Source organism: Cebus imitator, unplaced genomic scaffold (genome assembly GCF_001604975.1).
Source record: "Cebus imitator isolate Cc_AM_T3 unplaced genomic scaffold, Cebus_imitator-1.0 Scaffold210, whole genome shotgun sequence".
NCBI classification, from domain to species: Eukaryota; Metazoa; Chordata; class Mammalia; order Primates; family Cebidae; genus Cebus; species Cebus imitator.
The window spans coordinates 381,167-390,732 of record NW_016107525.1 but is presented as its reverse complement, the minus strand read 5'-3'; the positions used below and the strand labels follow the sequence as shown (position 1 = coordinate 390,732).

The 9,566-nt window shown below is 34.3% G+C and overlaps 1 pseudogene; it reads right to left on the bottom strand.

Moving 5' to 3' along the window:
- Positions 1-1,169: 1,169 nt before the first annotated feature.
- Positions 1,170-1,335, bottom strand: LOC119474099 (annotated as a pseudogene).
- Positions 1,336-9,566: the final 8,231 nt, after the last annotated feature.

Here is a 9,566-nt window from a genome sequence, read left to right as displayed (position 1 = left end):
CACCTCAGCCTACCAAAGTAATGGAATTACAAGTATAAGCCACTGCACCCAGCCAGGCTCCACTTCTAATTCTAGTTTTCTTAGAATTTGTATCACATCTGCAGTGACTTCCTCCACTGAAGTCTTGAACTCCTCGAAGTCATCCATAAGGGTTAGAATCAACTTCTTCAAACTCCTGTTAATGTTGATATTTTGAAATCCTTTCATGAATCACCAATATTTTAAATGGCAATCTGAAATGGTAAATCCTTTCCAGAAACTTTTCAATTTGCTTTGCCCAGATTCATCAGACGAATCATTATTGATGGCAGCATTAGCCTTACCAAATGCATTTCCTAAATAATAAGACTGGAAAGCCAAAAGTACTCCTAGATTCTCGGGGTGCAGAATGGAAGTTGTGTTAGCAGGCATGAAAACAACATTAGACTCCTTGGACATCAGAGTTCTTGGTTCACTAGGAGCATTTCCAAAAAGCAGTAATATTTTGGAAGAAATATTTTTTTCTGACCAGTAGTTCTCAATAATGGGCTTAAAATATTCACTCTTCCATGCTATGAAGAGAAGGGCTGTTTTCAGGCTTTGTTGCTCCATTTACAGAGAACAGGCAGAGTCGATTTGGCACAATTCTTAAAGGTCCTAGGATTCAGAATTGTTGATGAGCACTGAGTTCAACTTAAACTCACCAGGTACATTAGCCCCTAACAAGGGAGTCAGCCTGTCCTTTGAAGCTTTGAAGCCAGGCATTGACTCTTCCTTTGCAGCTATGAAAGTCCTATACGGCATCTTCTTTTAATAGAAGGTTGTTTCATCTACATCTTCATCTGTTGTTTAGTTCAGCCACCATTAACAATTATCTTAGGTAGATTTTCTGTATAATTTGTTGCAGCTTTTACATCAGTACTTACTGATTCTCCTCATGCTTTTATGTTGTGGAGATGGCTTCTTTCCTTAAACTTCATGAACCAACCTCTGCTAGCTTCCAACTTTTCTTCTGCAGCTTCGTCACCTCTCTCAGCCTTCACAGAACTGAACAGAGAGAGGCCTTACTTGGCATTAGACTTAAGTTTAAGGGAATATTGTAGCTGTTTTTTTCTTCCATCTAGACCACTAAAATTTCTTCATATCAGAAATAAGGCTGTTTTACTTTTTTTTTTTTTTTCTTTTTTTCCCACTGTGCAAGCCACTTCAGTGCCAACAGCCTACGGGCACAGAGGCCAGGCAATGGTTTGGGGACACAGTTTGCTCTGGCATGGGTTACTGGCTGTTTTACTTTCGTATCATCTGTGTGTTCACTGGAATAGCACTTCCAATTTTTTTAAAGAACTATTTCTATGCATTCACAACTTTGCTAACTGGTGCAAGAGGCCTAGCTTTCAGACTATCACTGCTTCTAACATGCTTTCCTCCCTATACTTAATCATTTTGAGCTTTTGATTTAAGGTGAGGGACATGTGTCTCTTCTTTTCACTTTAAAAGTTGTAGGTCATGTTCAGGTTATTAATTGGTCTAATTTCAATATTTATGTGTCTCAGAGAATAGGGAGGCTTGGGGCCCAAGGAGAGGGATAGAGATGGGGAAATAGCTGGTCAGTGGAGCAGTCAGAACACACAAAACATTTATTGGTTTAGTGTTTGATGGATGCAGTTCATGGTTCCCCAAAGCAAGTATAATAGTAACATCAAAGATCGGTGATCTCAGATCACCATAACAGATATAAGAATAATTAAGAAGTTTGAAATGTTGTGAGAATCACCAAAATGTGACACAGAGACATGAAGTGAGCACATACTGTTGGAGAAATGGCACCAATAGAGCACATGATGCAGTATTGTTACAAACCTTCAATTTGTCAAAAATGCAATATCTATGAAGCACAAAACAGCAAAGTATAAAATACAAAATATTTTCATAATACATTAACACCTGCTCCAAGAATATGCCACCACCTTCCTATAGATGTTGCATTCTGTATTTAAAAGTAGGTTTGACATTCCAAAATATGAAACAAGTTCTGCTCTTTAGTCTGCCAACGACTAGGTGAAACCACTACCTTTCCCTTATTCTCCCTCATGTGCTTCAGAAACCCTAAGGAGACTTGTATGGCAATCATGTATTCATCTACTTCTCTTTGTCTATATTTCTAGGTCTTTTGGTGAGATTGTTTTTATCTGTCGTATTATTTTATAACTTTTTGTTTGGAACTGAGAAGCTGTTTGTGTACATAAAATATGAGACTAAACCCAAACGTTGAAATAAGTAGCTAGTGCTGTGAAATGATCATAGCACCCAGCAGAAATTGAAGATCTAGAGATGTTGGTTTCCCATCTCCTCACTCCAAATAAAATAGTGATTTAATTCTTATGGAGCTAAAATGAAGAACACTGAAAGTGATTCTTTTTCCTCTTTCTGTGATATTGAAATTATAATATGTTTATTTCAAGAAGCCACTTAATATATACTATGCTACATTATCATACCACATTTCAACATTTTGCTAACTTTAAATCAGATTCTTTCATTGATCCTTGTTACAGCTTCTTAACTCCCCCATGGGATTTAATAATTGTTTTAAAAATAATTATTAGCTGAAAATGCAATTAAGTTCATTACTATACTCAAATTCTAAACATTTACAAAATTATGTTACTACACAATACTTTAAAAGTTATGTTAAACTTCCCTTAGAAAATATCAAAATATGAAAAAGTAGAGGAAATAAGACCAGATCCTCCAGCCCCCAAAAGTGTCAATAGTCCTCCCAGTTCATCTATACCTCTACTCCCTCTGCTGACTTATGCTCTGGGAATAACAAAATGTTAAACAATAAAAAGTGTGTTCAACTACTTTAAAATTATAGTTGCCCAAAATTAATTATGTAAAACCATGGTAACAAGATATTACATGCACCTCTAGCTTAAACGAATATTAAAGTGATTTCTTTGTACCAATATAGACATTAATATAGGCATTTATCAAAATAAAATTGAGCTATATAAATATTATGTATACAAATACACACACAAGGATATATGTAATACATCTTCTGTAGGCCTGTTTTTAGGCTTACATTTTTTCTTTTAAGCCCACTGATTCTCAATACCTTCCTTTGATGTAAAAAGAATTTTTCTGCCTTTTAAAATGGGAAAATAAAGGTGAATATGTTAAATAGCTTCTCCAAGGATATAATCAGAATTAGAAATATTAATTGGTATTAAAAATCTTCCAAACTCAAATGTTGTAGTCAGAGCAAGATAATAACTCTTTTGTCATTATAGCTATGAGAAAAAATATGTCCGGTGGCTGTTTTGATATTGGACAAGATTGTTAGTATTTATTCTATAGATATATAAAATGGAAACGGTATTTTTAGCCATAACTCATTAATTATTGGGAATGAAAAGGAGAAAACATAAGATAAAGTTGTAAAGAAAACAGTGTTGACATAAACCAATTATAGAAGAAGAAAAATAATATTGTTTCACCATACAGTTACGTTGAAAAATTTTAGCAAAATTCACTGAACATATGTGTCAGTCTGGTTTTGTGTTGCTATGAAGGAATACCTGAGATTGGGCAATTTATAAAGAAAAGTGGTTTATTTTGGCTCACAATTCTACAAACTATACAGGAAGTATGGTGCTGGCATCTGCTTTTGGAGAGGGCCTTTGGAAGCTTCCAGTCATTGTGGAAAGCAACGGGGGAGCAGGCATATCACATGGTGAGAGTTGGAGCAGGAGAGAGAAGGGAAGAGGTGCCACGTAGTTTTAAACAAACAGATTTCTGAGAAAGAACTCACTCATTACCATGCGGAGGGCCTCAAGCCATTCAAGAGGGATCTGCCCCCATGACTCAATCTCCTCCCACCAGGCCCAACTCCAACATAGGGAATCACATTTTAACAAGAGATTTGGCAGGGGACAAATATCCAAATCATATTAATATACTGTATATTTTATTTAGGCTCTAGGACAGGAAATTCAGGACGATTAGGAAAAGTCTACTATTGTAAAGAAAATGAAAGATTAGCTAAATTCCCAAACAGAAGAAGAGTAGAAAATCAAATGGTATATTTAAAGATAAAGATTTTTGTCTCTGCACAATCTTTTATTGGAAATCATTGTGAAGACTTGCTTGTAATGACATCAGCTGCTATGGTCATACATACACTTATGTGAAATAAGGATAAATCTTTATGCTTAAATAGTTTTGAAAGTGTTAGTGATATATATATATATATATTTTATGATTCATTTCAAAGTTGCTAGAAAGAATTGTAACTAAAGTATTATATAATTTCATATAGGCCACTTTGCCCCTAAGGAGGCAAAATTAAATATCTTTAGTAAAAGTGGATCGAGAAATATATTACAGATAGGTAAAGAAAATTGAGAGTGCTGATTAGTTAAAATGATTCAATTTAAAATAAGTGTTGTAGTTAAGATATATAGCATCAGAACCTCAGCAAAAATATAAAATCGATGGACTTTTTTCCTGAAACCATCCCTTCCCATCAACTTCTATATCTTCATGCTGCTCTGGCCCCTTCTATGAGAGACAAACGCTACTAATGTGATATTGATTAAATGGTTGAGCTCTGCAGGGACATTTGCATTTCAAAAGGCCACCATAGAAAGGGCCATATTCAACCCAAAGAAAGACTGGCAAATATGATCAAGTCTAATACCTATCCCTGTCAATTAAACATTTATTGTAGTTTTCTGCTTTGTTCTTTTAAATTCTAGGAATTATAATTTTTGTTTCATTTAGTTTCTCACGGCCACATACTTTGAGCATCATGCTTACATGAGGTTTGTAGATCATTAATTTAGAACTGTCACTTTTGCATGGCATTCTTTGGACTATATTCACTGGACTGTGAGCTCCTTAAGGGTACTGACTCTTCCTTATTCAATTTTGCGTTAGTAGTTTATGACACAGCCTGCGAACAAGAAAGACTCAATAAATGCTGGTGGAACAACTAAATGCATAAACAGAGACTTGTTTATATGCCATATAGACACTCAACACAATGTCACACAGCAGAATTTAACGGAATATATATCATAAAATGCCTAGCAAGTATTAACACAGTATATCAAGACTGTTACAATTAATCATATATGTATGTACACTTGCATATGTGTACATAATAGAAAGCATGTTTTATTCATCATGTTTGTAAACCTTAAGCACAGTGTGTGGCATGCAACAGGTGCTCAATTCACTTTTACTGATTAAATGATTTATAGGTTATATAGATAAGTAAAAAGATATAATCTATCTGTCTTGACCTCATGAACACTTCTTATTCTTTTCCAAATGAATTTTTTTTTCTATTTTGTTGGAAAGTATGACACTACTGTTAAGTACTCTTAGCTGATTTGAAAATATATACCCAAATGATAGTAGTCAGTGCTGTTGTGTCGACCATGGATGGCAAAACAGGGAGAAAGGGCAGGGTTTCTATTTACCTCCTTGAAATATTTTATGTTATTTTGTTTAGCATTCTCCAGATACAATGAAATTATATGTGGTCAACAAAATTTAAAAATTTAAAATGTGTACAAAATGAAAGGTACATCTAAGAGGCATGTCACAGAAACTATCAGCAGGTATCCTATAGTTGCAAAGCTGACTATAAACAATATGAATTAATGCAATGATGCAACTCTATGCAATAAAAGATGAGGTGATCCTCATATACATTAATAGATATTATAATTGTTTTTTCTATATTTATATCTGACTATCTACCTATCTACCTATCAAAATTTCCAAGAATCTTGTGAGTTTTTTTGTATTATTACCTTCAATATATTGGTGGGCAAACCAGACTTCACCAGGTTAAATAACTTGCTCAAGCCACATAGCTGTGAAGTTCACTTTCAACTTAGGTCATGATGCCTCAGAATTCATATTTAGATACACACAGATGTACACATGTGCACACACACACTTTTAACAAAAGGTATACATGATCATTTTGAAAGTTAAAACAATAAAAATGTATGTAAAGAAAAAAAAAAAACTCTGAAAACTATATCCTGAAGCCTCTTCCTGTCTTTACTATGTCCACATCCCAAATCTCAATCCCACAAGTTAACCACTGCTGTTTCTGTATATTGTTGTATACCTTTTTTTCTGATAATGAAGCACACTGATACATAGATACAGAGGGACAGAAATATATAAGCACAGAAATAAAGAGTAGAGAAAAATTGTATTTTTTCACAAGGGAGACAATATCACATATTGTTGTACAAGTTTTATGGATGCTTTTCCTTAACAATGTACACAAATCGGCTGCAGTCAATATTGTTAATTATTTACTGTTATAATCTTCATCTTACAAATTCTAAGAACAGGGTTTAGGTGCATGTACATGGGATCAGAAGATTAGCCTTCAATATTTAGGCAAAAGGATTCACAGACTTCTCCAAAGACCTAGAAGAAGTGCAGTGAATAAACAACAGACCTATTCATCACTGTCCGCCATTGTTCAATAACATGTGCCATCTAGAGCAGTCCCTAAGCCTCTCCAACGTCCTCCTGTACAAAGCATTCTTGTTACCTGAAACTATGCTTTGGTTCATGCTGCTTCTTCTGTCAGGAATAACATCCCTGGTTCTTCTCCACATGTTCAAATTGTACCTGTTTTTCAAAGAGAAGTCCAAGTCTCATTTTAACACTGGAGATTTTCCAGTTAGTCCCATCCCTTCCTTATATTCCATATCATAGTAGGCAGAATTCGAATACAGTCCCTCAATATTTTTGTCCCCTGGTTATTCAATCAAACGTTAATATAGCTATATTTCTGAAGGGGTTTTGAAGATGTAGTTAAAATCTCAAATCAGTTGATCTTAAGAGATGGAGAGTAATTTGGATGGCCTGACAAAATCAGGTGAGCTGTTCAAAAGCAGAAAATTTTCTCCAGCTGGTTATAGAAGGAGAAGTCAAAGATTCAAAGTACAAGAGGGATTTCATGTGCCATGGCTGGCTTGAAGATGGAGTTGACCATGTAAGAATAGAATACTGACAACTTCTACTATTTGAGAGGAGCTAATCAATTTATGTTGTCTTAAACCATAAAATTTGTGACATTTGGTTATTCAGTAACACCATAGGATGGTCATGATTCAAATCAACACTTGACTATATAACTTTATTTAGATAACGTATGTGAAAATAATTAAACACTGACATTCTTAGATCTTTTTCTACATGATTGTCTTATCTCCTTAGTACGCTTTTAAGCTTTTCTATAGCAGAGACCATGTTTTATACTGAAAAAAATAATAATTACAATCTCTCCCACTGAGCTAGGCACATCACTGATACTTAATAAACAATTGACAGAGTGAACATACTATAAACAAAATGTCCAACTCATTAACCTTGGCTTTGATTCCTGAAATATCATGGGAGAAGCTGCTTATATACTTAGATATCTGTCATGAAATGGTGTTTATAAAAAAGCAAATGCTTTAATTTGAAAGACCATGTACCAATAGCTAATATTCATTACAGTAACAAACTCATATGTTTCCTAAAGAATTAACACGTGCTAGCTTAATTTAATGCCATAACTAAGGTTCACATGGATGCTGTAGATTATTGTGTTTGTTACCGAGGCAACCATATGTACTATGTTCAAAAAGGTTGAAATATTTCCCCTCCTAAGTGGGTGAAAAAGAAAAAAAAATCTCACTTAAAAACCTATTTAGAAAAGAACAACCTGGCATTTTTAAAAGCTGGCATTTCACTTCATTTTATATAAAGTCATATCACCCCCAAATGTCAAATTCAAAAGCACCAACTTTTTAATCAATCCATTTATTTATTTTTCTGGCATTGCTTTTTGGTTGTTTTTCCACTGTCTTTAGACCTTTATTATTATCCCTTTACCTCATCCACCCATCAGAGAAAACATCACATTCATCTACATTACTCATCAGAAAATACAAGTATTTTGGTATTGTGGCATTGTTATATACAGTCATATCATAAAACAAACTTTGTGTATTCTAGTAACTACATTTACTCATTTTGTTCAGACAAGCAAGTTGCCATTTAAATATTTGGGAATATTTTTTCATTGTTGCCATAGTGGTAGTGAGTCATTGACAAATAGCATGCTTTACTTCCATTATCAACACTTAAGCAAAGACTATTTTGAGGAAAAGACAACAAGCTTTGCACAAGGGTAGAGGAAATTTGATTGGTTTATTGCGGTTTTTCTAGGAGAAAATATGCATACAGACAAAGGGGAAACAGTGGATACAATCTAGATTCTCAAAAAAACTTTTGACAAGATTCCATATTTTCAAAGTCTATTAAAAACACAAAACAAAATTAAAGAAAGCAATATATAAAACAAACAAACCACCTTCACCACACAATAGATACTTTGCTTCAATTTAGGAAAGAAGTAGGCATTTCTAAAACAGGGAATGACAAATAGCGAACTTCTCTAAGGATCTAGGTAGTTAATGTTTTATAAATGATCTTGAGGTAGTCATCAAGCTGGAAGATGTCCTTAAGTTCTTCTGGACAGTTAAAGTATCGAGGGATGTAGGAAGCTGTAGAAAGCCCAGTGACTGTGCAAAGTGGGAATGTGGCTTAGAGTGAGGGAGTGTTCTCAGGGAAAGATTACTTAAACTATACCAGAAGGAAGCCCAAGAAAGGTTCTGAGAGCCAAGAGAAATTGTTCCCTGAAGACATCTGCCTAGTGTGTTGTTGAGGCAAAAAGAAAAAGAAAACTATGTACCTCATTAAGAGAGGAGCGAATGAGCTAGAAAATGAAAATCATCCTCCCTTTGATTAGAAATTATTGTTGGAACATTAAACAATTATGATCAGTGAACTAATGACAAAAAGCAAAGGAAAAAAAGAAAAGGTGTTGAGCAGACTTTTTTTCAAAAAATTTAATCTAATAAGAGGTAACTAAGCTGAGGACATAATTTACTTTTTTTCCAATTTTAATTTACTGAAATCCCAAATACTAGAATGAATGAAACTGATGAAACTTGAGAAAGGCATCTCCAAAAATAGAAAATACACTGAAAACCTACATTCTACAGTGAAGAATAGATTTATGGAAACTCTTATTGCTAGAGGTTTTTTATTTCATCTCTTTCTCAAGTGATAGACTTTTATTTCTAACTGCTTGTTTGACATCTCTTCCTGATTCTCACACAGACACATTAAAGTCAACATCTGTAATAACAAATCCTTTATCTTCTTCCCGTTATATACGTTTTGCTTTTCTTGTGTTCCTTTCTCGCTGAATAGCATCCCATGGTGTTTTTCAGGCTTTTCTCTCCCAAAGAACCCTCTGAATTATCACAAAATGGCATAGCCACAAGTTTTCAAATCCTGCCAGTTTGATCTCTGAAATATGCTCAAAATCAGGACCCACTTTTCTATTCCCACTGCCACGGCCTTGGTTCTGCCCTGAATCATTTTTGCCTGAATTATGTTAACAACTTCTTATGCTGTTCTAATCTATTTCTTTCATTTCTCCTGTTTCCAAATCATCTTCTACCTAGTTTCAAGATTTACCTTTA